We start from the raw sequence: 18427 nt of genomic DNA, 5'->3' as shown, positions 1-18427 counted from the left end.
TGCAAATATACTATGCTAAGTGCCATAGCGTAGCTGTCTACGGTGCTGGGGTGTGGGGCTGTGTACCCGTGGGCATCTTGCAGAGGGTAGAGAACATTTTTATTCGTTATTTGTTGGCCGTTCCACAGTGCTCTCCAACGTTTGCTTGTCATGTCGAATTGGGCATGGATTACTTTGCTGATTACATAAAAATTCAGCCAATATTACTGTGGCACCGTATTTGGACAACGGAACAATGTAGCCTAACTCGTGCGCTAATCTCAGACTGTTTGGGCCTAGACAACTGGTCAGATATTCCGTGGCTGTCCTTTGTACATAACTTTCTCAAGGATTTGGATCTTTTAATATATTTTAAAGAAATTGCGATATTAACTACAATTACAAGAAAGACCTTGAGATTGCCATGTTTGTCACATTTAGGGGAACACAAGAAATTAATAAAGTTTCAAACCGACATAGTTTAACTATTCAATGTACTCAGGGCATCCAACCGTATCTCACCTTTTGCCTGACCAAATATGAAAAATATCTGTTGACACGGTTTATGCTTAATATCTTTTTCTGTTTGGTTACATTTCCAAGGAGACAAGATTGGTCCTCTTTAATTATCCGGCGCCCTTGTGATGGTATTTCTGAACAGTCCAATATTCATGTATTTCTGTTCTGTAAATTCTATGATCGACAACGCAAACGTTGGATGATTCCAATACTGTTATCCCAGGGCCTGAGAAGATGCCGCCCTGCCCTTTTGGCATTACAACATCTAGAAACAGTATCAAATGCCAAATGTATAGCTATGTTTCTTAAAAACTGTTTGAAAATTCGGTGTACACATGATCAATTATAGTTCCAGTGTTCTACTAAAACTTCTTGGCTGGAATCCGAAGTATTTATAGCACTTATGTTTGACATCACACAACTAGTCGGCGGAACCCAAACTTTTTATCCAAACAACTGTAGTTATAAAAGACTTAATTTTGTTAATGTACATAAATTGTTTAATACTATTTTTATTCTATTTATACTGAATGCGTATGAAACTGTCCATTATGACTGTTACTTTTATGATTTTTTCTTGTCTTAAAATCGAATAAAGCTTTTCTACTACTACTACTACTTGTAATTTTCCCCCCACTATTATATGATGATCAACATTGAAATCTCTGTGTACGGTGAAATTCAATAGAATCTGAAAACAGCAAAAAAGAGAACCTGAATATGTTATGTAATTCTAAAATTATGTTGTGTTCTTAAAACTATAACATTATTTGCAATAACAGTACTTTTTTCTTCTCTTTTACAGAAAGTAATACTAAAGTTTGAACACATTTTAAATGTAGTTTACAATGAAACAACTGTAAAATAGTTTCAAAGAGTTTGATATCTACTTCAATAAAAAAGTAAGACAAAATAATGTAATAAGCATAATGATATGAAGTAATGCTTACAGTCACTTTTATTGCAGTTATTCATTTTTTCAAACACAATCATCTCACTCCTCAAATCACCTCAACAGAACTCCTTCAATCACTGCAGCATAACCTATGCATTACTATTCCACACCTTTAATCACTCTAGCAGTACCCATACACTCCTGCAAATACATAAACATTACTTGTACAGTTTTGCAATCATTTAAGTATTACCTGTGCACTCATTCAATCCTCCAGACATTACTATTCTATGTATGGAATCACCCAAGCAATAATCATGCACTCTTACAATCACCCAGGCATTACCTATGCACTTACAAAATCATCAGAAGAATGCCTATGCACTTACAAAATCACCCAGGCATTTCCAATGCACTCCTCCAGTCACTCAGGCACTACTTATCCACTCATTTAATTACCCAGGCACTACCCATGCACTGCTCCAATCACCTGTGAACTACCTATGCACTCCTCTAATCACCCAGACACTGCTCATTCACTCCTTCGATTACCCAGCCAGTAGCCATGCACTTCTCCAATCACCCAGTCAATACCCTTGTACTTATAAAATCACCATGTAGTATCCTTGCACTCCTCCAATGACCCATGCTTTATGTCTGCACTGATGCAATCACCCAGACATTAACCAAGCACTTACAAAATCAGCCAGGCCCTACCCATGCACTCGTACAATCACCCAGGCTCTACTCATCCTGTAATGCATAACCAAGGCACTACCAATGCACTCATCCAATTACCCATGCACTACTCATGCACTCCTTCAATCACTGAAACGCTATTCATTCACTCCTTCTATTAACCAGCCAGTAGCCATGCACTCTTCTAATCACTCAGCCACTATCCATGCTCTTATAAAATCACCATGCACTATTTGTGCACTCCTCAAATAACCCAGGCAGCACCCAAGCGCTCATGCAATCTCCCAGTCATTATCCATGCACTCAAGCAATCATCTAGGCATTACCTATAAACTCATGCAATCAACCAGACTTTACACATGCACTTACAAAATCACCAAAGCAATGCCCATGCACGTACAAAATCACCCAGGAACTACCCATGTACTCCTGCAATCATCCAGGCACTACTCATCCACTTATGCAATAACCCTGGCACCACCCATGCACTGCTCCGATTACCCGTGCACTACCCACGCACTCCTCTAATCACCTAGATGCTACTCATCCACTCATGCAATAACCCATGCACTACCCATGTACTCCTCTAATCACCCAGACTCTACTCATTCACTCCTTCGATTACCCAGACAGTAGTCATGCACTCCTCCAATCACCCAGACACTACCCATGCACTTATAAAATCACCATGCAGTATCCTTGCACTCCTCTAATCACCGATGCATTTCCTCTGCACTCATGCAATCACCCAGACATTAACCAAGCTCTTACAAAATCAGTCAGGCACTACTCATGCACTCCTCCAATCACCAAGGCTGTCCTGCAATAACCAAGGCACAGCCAATGCACTCATCCATTCACCCATGCACTATCCATGCACTCTGCGAATTATACAAACACTACTCATTTACTCCTTCAATCACCCAGCCAGTAGCCATGCACTCTTCTAATCACTCATCCACTATCCATGCTCTTATAAAATCACCAAGCACTATTTCTGCACACCTGCAATCACCCAGGCAGTACCCAAGCACTCATGCAATCCCCCAGGCCCTCATCATGAACTCATGCAATCATCCAGGCATTACCTATAAGCTCATGCAATCAACCAGGCATTACAGTTGCGCTTATAAAATGACTAAAGCAAAACCCATGCACTTACAAAAGCACCCAGTTACTACACATGTACTCCACCAATCGCCCAAGCACGACTCATCCTCTCATGCAATAACCCAGACACTACCTATGCACTGCTCCAATCACCCATGCACTACCCATACACTCCTCTAATCACCCAGACGCTACTCATTTACTCCTTTAATTACCCAGCCAGTAGCCATGCACTCCTCTATTTACTCAGCCAATATCCATGCTCCTATTAAATCACCATGCACTATTCTTGCACTCCTCCAATCACCCATGCACTACCCATGCACTCCTCTAATCACCCAGATGCTACTCATTGTCAGGTTCCACCTTCCAGAACCCTCAGGATTGTGCTGATGCTCAAAGGGGTCCACCTCTCTACTGCCCCAAGTCCGGAAATAAATACAAACGGGCTAGTGAGATAGTCAAGCGAGAGAAGGAAAGGGTAGGAACAGCATGGAGGGAGACCTGAGGTTGACACAGTAAACACACCGTAAATACCCAGCTCGCTATTCTGATAACACCGTTAGGTGAACCTATACCACAGAAATAACTGTAATGATTGTAACACGCTACCTGTAAATTAAAGGAGTGATGGAGCGATACCAGAAGAGAGAAGAGGGTGGTTGCAAGCTTCCAGCATGAAACCAAGGGTACATGTGGAATTGTCTGGTATACAATGCAGTAACTTCCTGCACACCCTCTTACGTCTCTCTCTCCTAGGAAATGAAATAGAAAGAACAACCAAACTTTAAGAAATAATGAAAGGCCAAAGTTCAGAGTCTATCTTGTGCTTTGCCTAACTTGGAGCCGACTTCAGTTTGTTTAGGTACCACAATACCTCAAGCGACTTTCGTTTTCTATCCCCGAGTTACTGTCTGGACAGGAGCAAAATCCAAAACCCTCAGTTAATAGTAAGCATCCTGCTTAGCAATTCACATCACTGAGGTATTTCCCTTTTGGTTTAACAGTCAAGAATGTTCTGCAAATAATACCAATAGCACAGGGTCACTGCGTATGTAGCCACAGTAGTCTGAACTACTAAAGCAGTGTAATGATTAGGATCAAAAGTGCAATACCACTAACTCCCAGCATGAGACCTCAGCAGAAAACTGGTCTCTCCAACAGGGAGTATCAGGGCGACTGAGCCCCAGAGAAACGCCAGGCACTCCTCTGCATGAGACCGTGGCAGAACACGCTGTCTCCACCAACAGAGAAGCGGGGAGAAAACAGAATATTACCAAGGGTGCAAATGTGCTTCTGTGCAAGAGAGCGCTGAACGCGCAATCTCCACCGACAGAGGAGTGACTGGGCGCGCCTGGGTGGAACGATGCACGGACCTCCAGGAATGCGAGGAAGATGGTCCAAAAGGTGACAGACGCACTCTTACCGCCTCTGCTTCTGAGATCCTCTGAAATGCTGCTACAGGAATCCGCCAGGATAATCGGCAGCGTCTGATCACCCAACTGCCCTATAACTGGTCTCCAGCGCTGCATCTGAATCACGTGGGGCGTGGCTCTCGCAATGGTTGCCAGGAAATATAGTTTCTCAGGTCGGGTTACTTCCTAGTACACCCGAGGGTAGGCAGTCATGCGCAACCGGTTGCTAGGTCCTGACACTCATCCACTCATGCAATAACCCAGACACTACTCATGCACTTGTCTAATCACGAAGACTCTACTCATTCACTCCTTCGATTACCCAGCCAGTAGTCTTGCACTTATAAAATTACCATGCCGTGTCCTTGCACTCCTCCAATCACCTATGCGATAACCAAGCCCCTACAAAATCATCCAGGCACTAGTCATGCACTCCTCCAATTACCCAGGCTCTACTCATCCTCTCATGCAATAACCCAGGCACTGCGAATACACTCATCCAATAACCCATGCCCTATCCACGCACTCCTCTAATCACCCAGACTCTACTCATTTACTTCTTCAATTACTGAACCAGTAGCCATGCACTCTTCTAATCTCTCAGCCACTACCCGTGCTCTTATAAAATCACCATGCACTATTTTTGCACGCCTCCAATCATCCAGTCAGTACCCAAGAACTCATGCAATCACCCAGGCACTAACCGTGAACTCACCAAATCAACCAGTCATTACACATGCATTTATAAAATTACCAAAGCAAACCCCAGCCTCTTACAAAATCAGCCAGGCACTACGCATGTACTCCTCAAATCACCCAGGCACTACTCATCCTCTCATGCAACAACCCAGACAGTACCGATGCACTGCCCCAATCACCCATGCACTACCCATACACTCCTCTAATCAACCAAATGCTACTCTTTTACTCCTTCAATTACCCAGCCAGTAGCCATGCACTCTTCTATTCACTCAGCCACTATTCATGCTCTTATAAAATCACCATGCACTAATCTTGGACTCCTCCAATCACCCAGGCAGTACCCAAGCACTCATGCAATCACCCAGGCATTAGTCATTAACTCAACTCATGCAATCATCCAGGCATTACCGATAAACTCATGCAACCAACCAGGCTTTATACATCAAAATCACAAAAGCAATACCCATGCACTTACAAAACCACCCAGTCACTACCCATGTACTCCTAAATCACCCAGGCACTACTCATCCACTCATGGAATAACGCAGGCATTACCCATGCACTTACAAAATTACCCAAACAATGCCCATGCACGTATAAAATCACCCAGGCAATATCATGCACTCTCCCAGTCAACCAGGCAGTACCCATGCACTCCTCCAATTACCCGTGCACTACCCATGCACTCCTCCTGTCACCCAGGCATTACCCATGCACTTACAAAATCAACCAAACAAAATCCATGCACTTACAAAATCACCCAGGCAATATCCATCCACTCCTCCAGTCACTCAGGTACTACTCATCCACTCATGCAATTATCCAGGCACTACCCATGCACTAATACAATCATCCAGGCATTACCCATGCACTCATGCAATCACCCAGGCATTACTCATAAACTCATACAATCACCCAGGCAATACCCATGCACTTACAAAATCACCTAAGCAATACCCATGCACTTACAAAATCACCCAAGCATTACAAATACACTCCTCCAATTACCCAGGTACTACTCATCCACTGATGCAATAACCCAGGCACTACTTATGCACTACTCCAGTCACCTGTTCACTACCCATGCATTCCTCCAATCACTCAGCCAGTACCCAGCACTTATCCAATCACGACACTCCGCCAATGCCCAAGCACTTATAAAATCACCACGCACTACCCTTGCACTCTTACAATCACCCAGGCACTACTGATGACAATCATGTATACACTACATGTACACTTCTCCATATATTCCACTTACCACAATTCATACAAATGTTTCTTTTTTACACCAAGTGGGCGGTTCTGACAAGAACCATTTTTTTCTTTTATATATTTTATTGTTTTGTTAACTCTTTTTTACTTTTTTTGGTATTTTTTTTCTAAAGGAAAAAAAATAATAATAATCGTGGCTCCTAACCATCTACCGATTGTTCTCCAACACATAGAGTTTTGCGACATTTCACGCTACGCTGTTCCGGCCTAGCAAAATCAGGAAGGATGTTGGGAATGCTAGCTGTGGTAGAACCAGATGATGTGCTTGGTCCAGCAGTTTTGTCTTCAGTTCAACGCTTTTCTTCAACTCGTCGATGCTGTTCTCTCGCTAGTTGTCAAGGATATATGGTTTCAGCATCGATGATGTGCCACAACAGTATTTTTTTTCTGAACCACGTGTCAGAATATTTTTGCAGATGGTGCAGGAGACTTTTCGGGCATTGACTTTTTTTTTTCCTTCAGGAATGCCCATATGATACTCTTATATCTTTGTTTCTGTGCTTCCTCCAGCTCTTCTTCTTCCTCCTCTGGTGGAATTTGGTGTGGAACATTTGCAGCTGCCTTTTTTGAACTAGGAAAATAAATACCAAAAAAAGGTAAAAAAGAGGATCAGAAAACAGTAGGTCTATCTTCTGAGATGCTCTGAAAGGAAAGAAAAACATGGGTGGGGTCCTTCAAGTTCTAGAATAAAAAGATTCTTCTCCAATCAAATTGTTTTTTTTAAAGTCACATGGGAATTGGGCACCTGGTGCATACATGGCGAGCACCCGGTGCAATTTCTAAAAAATATGTTTATCAATAATTTAACTTTAATTCAGTAACAAATATATGACCCCCCGCCTCCTTCACCGAACTGAAGCGGCCGCAGCAGAACTACACAGGTGGATCACCAGCTGCGCAGATAAACTAGCTCCATTGAGACAAGCTACCACCATTCGTCCTCCGAAAGCCGCCTGGTTCACGACGGAACTCCTCGAGTCCAGACGCACCTGTAGACGCCTCGAGAAATCATGGAGGAACCAGAAGACCCCTGCAGCCCACGCAGACTATAGACGCGCCATGAGGAATTACCACCAGCTGATAAGAGACACCAAAAGAACTTTCATCAGCAAAAAGATCAACGCCAACGCAACGAACAACAGCAAACTCTTGAAGATCATCACTCATCTCAACAAACCCACATGTGAAGCCTCAGACATCACCCCTCCCAAGATCTCTGCAACAAGCTAAGCACTTTCTTCCACCATAAGATCATGACCCTCTACGTCAACTTCAATGAACCAATGAATGCGTCCACTCTCACCACCACCATCTCCACTACGCCTACCATCACTACCTGGTCCCCCGCCTCCTTCGATCTCATCACCACCACCATGAAGAAAACTCTCTCAGGAGCCCCCACGGACCCCTGCCCCCCCCATATCTTCCACGGAGCCTCCTCGGCCATCGCTCCAGAGCTAGCCCGCACCATCAACTCCTACCTGTCCATGGGCACCTACCCCCCAGATTGGAAACACGCAGAAGTCAAGCTCCTCCTCAAAAAGCCATTGGTGGACCCGACTGACCTAAAGAACTACCGGCCCATCTCCCTCCTTCCCATCGCAGCCAAAGTAGCAGAGAGACTTGTCAATAGGGGAGGGTGTAAAATCAGTTTCGCGGGCGAATTTGAGGATTTTCCACAATTTCGCGATCCGCGAATCTCGCGAAATCGCGGTAAAATCCGCGAATCAGCGGGGACCATTTTTCTGCCAAGCAAGGGTTACAGCAGCAGGTGCAAAAGTTGAACCTAATTTCTTTGTAACCTTTTACAAAAGGGTTACAAAGAAATTAACTTCAACTTGGGCACCTGCTGCTAAGTGCTTCCTGGCGCCTCGTTGCCTACTTGCAACTATTCTCTGACCCTGCTCTGACCCTTGAAGCAGGGTCAGAGAATAGTTACAAGTAGGCAACAAGGAACCTGTCCCAGGAATTAAACCTCATCAGGAAGCACTTACAGATATAAAAAAACAGGAAGAAGGGAGAGGATGGCAAATACATCCATTTTGAGTTGTCAGGAGGGGTTAAACTAAAAGAGACCTTTACAGCACAATTTTCATATGCATTTTGCTAAAAATAAAAAGCTGTATGTTCTGTAGGGGCAACTCAGGAATCTAGCCCTTCAGAGATCCGGCCTCTCTTTCTTTCTCTCGTTCTCTCTCTCCCTCTCTTTCTCTTTCTTTCTCTCTATCTATCTCTCTCTTCCTCTCCTTTCTTGCTCTATTTATCTCTTTCTCTCTCTCTTTCAAGTTCTTCCTCTTTCTCTGCTTACCTTTTTCTTTCTCCGTTGTTCTCTCTCTCTTTCTCTCTATCTCCCTCTCTTTCTTTCTCTCTCTCACATCCTCTCTTTCTCGCTCTCTCTTTCTCTCTCTTTCTTTCTCTCTCACTCTCCCTCTTTCTCTCTCTCATCCTCTCTCTCATCCTCTCTCTCTCCCTCTCTGTGTGTCTTTCTCTCTTTCTCTCTCTCTTTTCATGTCTCTCTCTCTCTTTCTCTCTCTCTTTCACTTTCTTGCTCTTTCGCTGTCTCTCTCTTTCTTTCTCTCTCATTCTCTCTCTCCCTGTTTCTTTCTTTCTTTCTTTCTTTCTTTCTTTCTTTCTTTCTTTCTTTCTTTCTTTCTTTCTTTCTTTCTTTCTTTCTTTCTTTCTTTCTTTCTCTCCCCTCTCTCTCTTACTCTCTCTTTCTCTTTCCCACTCTCCCTTTCACTTTCACTTTCTTGCTCTTTGTCTGTCTCTCTCTTTCTATCGTTCTTTCTTTCTTTCTTTCACTCTCTCTCTCTCCCTCTCTCTCTCTATCTCCCTCTCTTTCTCTTTTTTGAAACATTGCAAACATCTCGTAGATGACAAAGTACAAACAAGCATTTGCAATGCAATAGGTCTCGCATGTTTTGTATTTACGTGACTTAGCTGTATTGATATTACAAATTACAATGGCTTTTAATTTTTAAATAATTAATACTTAAATAAAAGTGATTTTAATTTATAATGGCAATAGCTTAAACTTTTGTAAATAACTTTTGTGAAGATTATGTTCAGTGTATTTTATTGTGACGAAAATCCAAGAACAGAAGTGAAATATTAACATCTTTTTGTGACATTTGGTAATAAAGTTTGAAACATTGAGAGAACATATTTGAACCAGTTGTTGTTGAATGGTTGCGCTGATTGATGCTAGGGTGGTGCTGAGTGGTGCTGTGGTGGTGCTGAGTGGTGCTGTGGTGATGCTGAGTGGTGCTGTGGTGGTGCTGAGTGATACTGGGATGGTGCTGAGTGATGCTGGGGTGGTGCTGAGTGGTGCTGTAGTGATGCTGAGTGATGCTGTGGTGGTGCTGATTGATGCTGTGGTGGTGCTGAGCGGTGCTGTAGTGGTGCTGAGTGATAATGTGGTGGTGCTGAGTGATGCTGTGGTGGTGCTGAGTGATGCTGTGGTGGTGCTGAGTGATAATGTGGTGGCGCTGAGTGATGCTGTGGTGGCGCTGAGTGATGCTGTGGTGGCGCTGAGTGGTGCTGTGGTGGTGCTGAGTGGTGCTGTGGTGGTGCTGAGTGATGCTGTGGTGGTGCTGAGTGATGCTGTGGCGGTGCTGAGTGGTGCTGTGGTGGTGCTGATTGGTGCTGTGGTGGTGCTGAGTGATGCTGTGGTAGTGCTGAGTGATGCTGTGGTGGTGCTGAGTGGTGCTGTGGTGGTGCTGAGTGATAATGTGGTGGCGCTGAGTGATGCTGTGGTGGCGCTGAGTGATGCTGTGGTGGCGCTGAGTGGTGCTGTGGTGGTGCTGAGTGGTGCTGTGGTGGTGCTGAGTGATGCTGTGGTAGTGCTGAGTAATGCTGTGGCGGTGCTGAGTGATGCTGTGGTGGTGCTGAGTGATGCTGTGGTGGTGCTGAGTGATGATGTGGTGGTGCTGAGTGATGCTGTGGTGGTGCTGAGTGGTGCTGTGGTGGTGCTGAGTGATGCTGTGGTGGTGCTGAGTGATGCTGTGGTGGTGCTGAGTGGTGCTGTGGTGGTGCTGAGTATTAATGTGGTGGTGCTGAGTGATAATATGGTGGAGCTGAGTGATGCTGGGGTAGCGCTGAGTGATGATGTGGTGATGCAGAGGGCAGAAAGGCACAAAAAGCAGTCTAACAAAGGGCAGAAGGGCAGAAAAACAAGGGAAAAACGAGTCTAACAGAGGGCAGAAGGGCACAAAAAACCAGTCTAACAGAGGACAGAAGGGCAGAAAAACAAGGGAAAAACGAGTCTAACAGAGGGCAGAAGGGCACAAAAAACGAGTCTAACGGGGCAGAAAGGCTCAAAAACGAGTCTAACAGAGGGCAGAAGGGCACAAAAAACGAGTCTAACGGGGCAGAAAGGCTCAAAAACGAGTCTAACAGAGGGCAGAAAGGCACAAAAAAAACAGTCTAACAGGGGGCTTAATGAATCCCGCCCTGCATGTTTGTCCACGAAGATGCCACCTTTTTGTGCAATACCTCTACTCAACTGGAGTACTTTCTACTGTCTAATCAGTAAGTGCTCCCTCGTTGGCTAAATGTATAGGGGCAGATTTACAATAACTGGCGCATCCCCAGGGATGCGCCAGTTATTGTGCGCCGCATCTCCGCCACCCATGGATGCCGCATTTACAATGCGGCGCACCATGTGGCAAAAACGGCACAGATGCGTCATGCATCTGTGCCGTAAAAGCAGCGCATTGCTGGAGCTGCGCCGTGCCTGCGACGCAGCTCCAGCAATGCTCTGGGGGTGCCCTATCTCCCCAATCCTGCATCAAGCCTTGCGCCTGCTTCAAGCAGGCGAAGGGTTTTGACACAGCATTGGCCTAAAAGTGATTGAGTGAAATCTTGTAGATTTCACTCAGCCACGTTTAGGAGGCTGAGTCGGAACGCCTCCTGATGGCGCAGGGCTTTACAACGTGACGCATCTCACAGAGAGATGCGTCACGTTGTTAATACCCAGCACCATGGCGCATCTTTTGTGCTGCCGCTGCGTCACAAAAGGTCTCGGTAGAGGGTGGCAGTGGTGAACCAGAGGGTGGCAGTGATGAACCAGAGGGTGACAGTGATGAACCAGAGGGTGGCAGGGGTAAACCAGAGGGTGACAATGCTGAACCAGAGGGTGGCAGTGCTGAATCAGAGGGTGGCAGGGGTGAACCAGAGGGTAGCAGGGGTGAATCAGAGGGTGACAGTGCTGAACCAGAGGGTGGCAGTGCTGAACCAGAGGGCGGCAGGGGTGAACCAGAGGGTGGCAGTGATGAACCAAATGGTGGCAGGGGTGAACCAGAGGGTGGCAGTGGGGAACCAGAGGGTGGCATGGGTGATCCAGAGGGTGGCAGTGGTGAACCAGAGAGTGGCAGCGGTGAACCAGAGTGTGGCAGTGCTGAACCAGAGGGTGACAGTGGGTAACCAGAGTGTGGCAGTGGTGAACCAGAGGTGCTGTGATGAACCAGAGGGTGGCAGTTGTGAACCAGAGGGTGGCAGTGGTGAACCAGAGGGTGACAGTGCTGAACCAGAGGGTGGCAGGGGTGAACCAGAGGGTGCTGTGATGAACCAGAGGGTGGCAGTGGTGAACCAGAGGGTGGCAGGGGTGAACCAGAGGGTGGCAGGGGTGAACCAGAGGGTGGCAGTGGGGTACCAGAGGGTGGCATGGGTTAACCAGAGGGTGGCAGTGGTGAACCAGAGAATGGAAGTGGTGAATCAGAGGGTGGCAGTGCTGAACCAGAGGATGACAGTGGTGAACCAGAGGGTGGCAGTGCTGAACCAGAGGGTGACAGTGGTTAACCAGAGGGTGGCAGTGGTGAACCAGAGGTGCTGTGATGAACCAGAGGGTGGCAGTCGTGAACCAGAGGGTGGCAGTGGTGAACCAGAGGGTGGCAGTGCTGAACCAGAGAGTGGCAGTGCTGAACCAGAGAGTGGCAGGTGTGAACCAGAGGGTGCTGTGATGAACCAGAGGGTGGCTGTGGTGAACCAGAGGATGGCAGGGGTGAATCAGAGGGTGGCAGTGGCGAACCAGAGGGTGGCAGTACTGAACCAGAGGGTGACAGTGGTTAACCAGAGGGTGGCAGTGGTGAACCAGAGGTGCTGTGATGAACCAGAGGGTGGCAGTGGTGAACCAGAGGGTGGCAGTGGTGAACCAGAGGGTGACAGTGCTGAACCAGAGGGTGGCAGGGGTGAACCAGAGAGTGGCAGTGCTTAACCAGAGGGTGGCAGTGGTGAACCAGAGGGTGGCAGGGGTGAACCAGAGGGTGGCAGGGGTGAATCAGAGGGTGGCAGTGGTGAACCAGAGGGTGGCAGTGCTGAACCAGAGGGTGGTAGTGGTGAACCAGAGGGTGGCAGGTGTGAACCAGAGGGTGGCAGGGGTGAACCAGAGGGTGGCAGTGGGGAACCAGAGGGTGGCATGGGTAAACCAGAGTGTGGCAGTGGTGAGCCAGAGAATGGCAGTGGTAAACCAGAGGGTGGCAGTGCTGAACCAGAGGGCGACAGTGGTTAACCAGAGGGTGGCAATGGTGAACCAGAGGTGCTGTGATGAACCAGAGGGTGGCAGTCATGAACCAGAGGGTGGCAGTGGTGAACCAGAGGGTGACAGTGCTGAACCAGAGGGTGCTGTGATGAACCAGAGGGTGGCAGTGGTGAACCAGAGGGTGGCAGGGGTGAACTAGAGGGTGGCAGTGGTGAACCAGAGGGTGGCAGTGCTGAACCTTAGGGTGACAGTGGTTAACCAGAGGGTGGCAGTGGTGAACCAGAGGTGCTGTGATGAACCAGAGGGTGGCAGTCGTGAACCAGAGGGTGGCAGTGGTGAACCAGAGGGTGACAGTGTTGAACCAGAGGGTGGCAGGGTTGAACCAGAGAGTGGCAGTGCTGAACCAGAGGGTGGCAGTGGTGAACCAGAGGGTGGCAGGGTTGAACCAGAGGGTGGCAGGGGTGAACCAGTGGGTGGCAGTGGTGAACCAGAGGGTGGCAGTGATGAACCAGAGGGTGGCAGTGGTGAACCAGAGGGTGCTGTGCCCATACACGACTGCATGGGTAACTTCGCCATGCAAGCGGCCCGCGAACAGGCAAAAAGCCTCGCGAACACGCAAAAAACCCCGCGAACACGCAAAAAACCCCGCGAACGCGCAAAAAACCAAAAATCCACAAATTCGCATGAATTTGCGGATTTTGAGGATTACGAATTCGTTTTCGCACGAATTCGCGGAACGCGAATTTGCAAATTTCGCCCATACCTACTCGTCAACACCCAACTGACCACCTTTGTCGAAGACAACTGCATCCTAGACACTTCCTAATCCGGCTTCCGGAGTAATCACCGCACCGAGACAGCCCTAATAGCCGCCACTGACGACATACGCATGCTGCTCAACCAGGGCCACACCGCGGCCCTCATTCTCCTGGACCTCTCTGCAGCTATTGACACCGTATTGCACGGCATACTGACCACCAGACTCCACAACGCAGAGATCCAGTAAACCGCCCTCAACTACATCCGCTCTTTCCTCTCCAACAGGACTCAGAGAGTTAGGCTCCCTCCTTTTCTCTCCGAACCCATGGACATCATCTGCGGAGTCCCCCAAGGCTCCTCCCTCAGCCCCACCCTGTTCAACATCTACATGGCCCCCCTCGCCAACATAGTCAGATGACACGGACTAAACATCGTATCCTACGCCGACGACACCCAACTAATCCTATCCCTCACCAGAAACCCAGAAGATACCAGACTCAGCTTTCAAGAGGGAATGAAGACCGTCACCACCTGGTTGAAGAACAGCTGTCTTAAACTCAACTCCGAGAAGACCGAGGTTCTCATCTTTGGACCCCACCCCACCGCATTGAACAACTCATGGTGGCCACCTGCCCTCGGCCCCCCCACCCCCATGGACCACGCACGTAACCGCTGCAAAATACAAGACTCCTCCCTCTCCATGAACCACCAAATAAACCCCATCTCATCCACCTGTTTCAACTGCCTACGGACTCTACGGAAGACTTTCAAATGGATTCTCCCCGATTGCAGAAAAACAGTCACCAACGCTCTCATCACAAGGGCTAGACAACGGAAACGCCCTCTATGCAGGAATAAACAAATCTCTACTACGGAAACTCCAAACAATCCAGAACCCAGCCGCCAGGCTAATCTTAGGGACACCTCGCCATGATCACATGACCCCTCACCTGCGAGAACTCCACTGGCTCCCCGTCGCGAAGAGGGTCACCTACAAACTACTCACACATGCCTACAAGGCTCTCACCAACATCGGACCCAGCTACCTCAAGGACAGAATAAGTTTCCACACTCCCACAAGGAACCTCCGTTCAGCGGACCTCGCCCTGGCAGATGTCCCCTGCATTCGCCGAGCCAGATCAGGAGGAAGAGCTTTCTCCTACACCGCTGCCACAGCTTGGAACTCTCTCCCATTAGGAATACGGAGCTCTCCTAACCTGCACTCATTCAGACGAGATCTCAAGACCTGGCTCTTCGATTGACCTGGAGCTGCCCTACCCTCTCTTCAGCGCCTTGAGACCCTCATGGGTGAGTAGCGCGCTTCACCAACCCCTGATTGATTGATTGATGATTTTTATAATTAGTTTAAATAATCTCTTGCTACAATATACATATTAAACTTATATAAATATGCTTTTGAAACTTAAAGATTTACGATGGATGCGCGCAACCAGCGCGACCACTGGAACTATGTACGCCACATAACGCGGGGAGGAAATTGATGCACCCATTGATTAACGAGCACGCATCCTACACGACTTAACCAATATGGCTGATTGAATATGCGCACTCACCGAGGCAGGTAAATGATTGGTATGCAAATCTACTTTATTTTAATTTAAAAAAATATATATATATATTAGAAAAGAGAAAACCTTTTCTTATTTTTAAAAGAATTAAAAAACTAAGCAAAATTATATTTTGAACAATATACTTAGAAATTAGCATTTAAAAAACCTTTGAATTTCACTGAAAAAAACATAGGTTCAGGAACATTAAAGTTAGAAATTAGCATATAAAAAAACTTTGAAATTACTGAAAAAACCATAGGTCACATGGGAATCGGGCATCTGATGCGCACCCGGCACAATTTCTGCAAAATATATTTATCAATAATTTAACTTTATTTCAGGAACAGATATATGATTTTTATCATTAATTTAAATCATTTCTTGCAATAATATACATAATAAACTTATTAACATATACTTTTAAAACTTAAAGATTTATGATGGATTCGCGCAGCCAGCACGATCACTGGAAATATGTACGCCACATTACGCGGGGTGGAAATTGATGCACCCATTGATTAACGAGCATGCATCCTACACAACGTAACCAATATGGCGGCTTGAATTTGCGCACCCACCGAGACAGGTAAATGATTGGTACGCAAATCTACTTTGTTTTAATTTTTAAAAAAATTATATATATTTGAAAAGAGAAAGCCTTTTCTTATTTTTAAAAGAATTAAAAAACTAAGAAAAATTATATTTTGAACATTATACTTAGAAATTAGCATTTAAAAAACTTTTGAAATTCACTGAAAAAAACAAAGGTTCAGGGACATTATAGTTAGAAATTAGCATTTAAAAATCTTTGAAATTCACTGAAAAAAACCATAGGTCACATGGAAATCAGGCACCTGGCGTGCACCCGGCACGCACCCGGCGTGCACCCGGCGCAACTTCTGCAAAATATATTTATCAATAATTTAACATTATTTCAGTAACAAATATATGACTTTTATATTTAGTTTAAATAATCTCTTGCTATAATATACATATTAAACTTATATCAATATACTTTTAAAACTTAAAGATCAACGATGGATTTGTGCAGCCGGCGCGACCATTGGAACTATGTACGCCACATTACGCGGGGTGGAAATCGATGCACCCATTGATTAACAAGCGTGCATCCTACACGACTTAACCAATATGGCGGCTTGAATTTGCGCACCCACCTAGACAGGTAAATGATTGGTACGCAAATCTACTTTATTTTAATTTTAAAAATATTTATATATATATTAGAAAAGAGAAAACCTTTTCTTATTTTTAAAAGAATTAAAAAACTAAGAAAAATTATATTTTGAACATTATACTTAGAAATTAGCATTTAAAAAACCTTTGAAATTCACTGAAATAAACATAGGTTTTGGGACACCATAGTTAGAAATTAGCATTTAAAAAACCTTTGAAATTCACTGAGAAAACCATAGGTCACATGGGAATCGGGTACCTGGAGAGCACCCGGCGCAACTTTTGCAAAATATATTCATCAATAATTTAACTTTATTTCAGTAACAAATATATTATTTTTATAATTAGTTTAAATAATCTCTTGCTATAATATACATATTAAACTTATATAAATATACTTATACTAGCAGCCCGTCCCGACGTTGTCAGGGTATGAAATAGAATGTGTGTAATGTGTGTATTTGGCAAGGGCAATTTATTTTAAAATCTCGCGGTAGACAACATTTTTTGGTTCATTAGAATAGGGACGGAGAAGGCCCAGCTGCAGCCCTGGTTGATATTAGCAGGCGCATGTAATTGGTGTAGTGATCCACCGCCTGAGCCCGGCTACAGCCCTGGTTGATGTTAGCAGGCGCGTGTAATGTCGTTGAATGAGAGAGTTATCAGCCGCGGGTAAATCCGTTTAATGAGAGAGTTGAGTGACAGCGAGTAGGAGAGGCTGCAGTAATTGTCCCCGCAGACACGCTCATTTGCGTATTCCCCCGCTTGAGGCCCAGATGCAGGCCTGTTTGATGTTAGCAGGCGCGTGTTCCCCCGCTTGAGGCCCAGCTGCAGCCCTTGTTGATGTTATCAGGCGCGTGTAATTAGTGTACTGATCCGCCACCTGAGCCCGGCGAGAGCCCTGGTTGATGGTAGAAGGCGCATGTAATTTCGTTGTTTGAGAGAGTTCAGTAACAGCGCGCAGGAGAGGCTGCAGTAACGTTACTTACCAGGCCTCCAGGTGAACACGTTTGTCACGCTCCCAGCACACGGCCACAGCAGATGTTCTTCTGATTAATGTACGACCCACATGGCATGAAGGGAGGAATGTAGCACACACCCCCAGCGTTTCTCACGCCCATAGTGTGCCTTGATGCAGCGCAATTGCGTTCACATGGCATGAAGGCCGGACACACGCCCCCAGCGTTTCTCACGCCCCCAGCGTGTCACGCCCGCAGCGTGTCACGCCCCCAGCGTGCCCCTTGATGCTGCGCAGCAACGTAATTGGCGCTTGTATGTACGACTCACATGGCATGAAGGGCGGACACACGCCCCCAGCGTTTGTCACACCCCCAGCACATGCCCACAGCCCACGATGTGATGGCAGTACCACACGCCCCCAGCGTTAGTCACGCCCCCCAGACCACGCCCACAGCACAATGCAGACACGCCCACAAGGGACTACTTTGCTGGCACGGTTCTTTTACCTTTTAAACGTATAGAGGAGTTGGCATAACGGCTAAGGCGCTCAACCTCGGAACTGGGGATCTGGGTTCGAGTCTTGGTAACGACGCCAAACATCCTGTGATTCTGGGCAAATCACTTAATCTCCCCGTGCCTAACAAAAATGAATGTGTGTCCTCATGTAACATAACTGGTGCTATGTAAAGCACTCTGATACCTGATTCAGTTCGGGTCAAGTTTGCGCTATATAAAACTCTGCAAAAAAAAAAAATATGGTGGCCATCGGCATAGCCTATGTCCTTCTGCTGCAACCGCCCTTTCCAACGCTGTATTGGGTGTTGTGATTGGTGCTGTGGTTACTGAGATTACCCACCTCAAAGGTTTGGGC

The sequence above is a fragment of the Lissotriton helveticus genome, chromosome 6 (assembly GCF_964261635.1).
Source record: "Lissotriton helveticus chromosome 6, aLisHel1.1, whole genome shotgun sequence".
Classification (NCBI taxonomy): domain Eukaryota; kingdom Metazoa; phylum Chordata; class Amphibia; order Caudata; family Salamandridae; genus Lissotriton; species Lissotriton helveticus.
The sequence above is the reverse complement of the archived record's forward strand: the minus strand, read 5'-3'. Positions refer to the sequence as shown.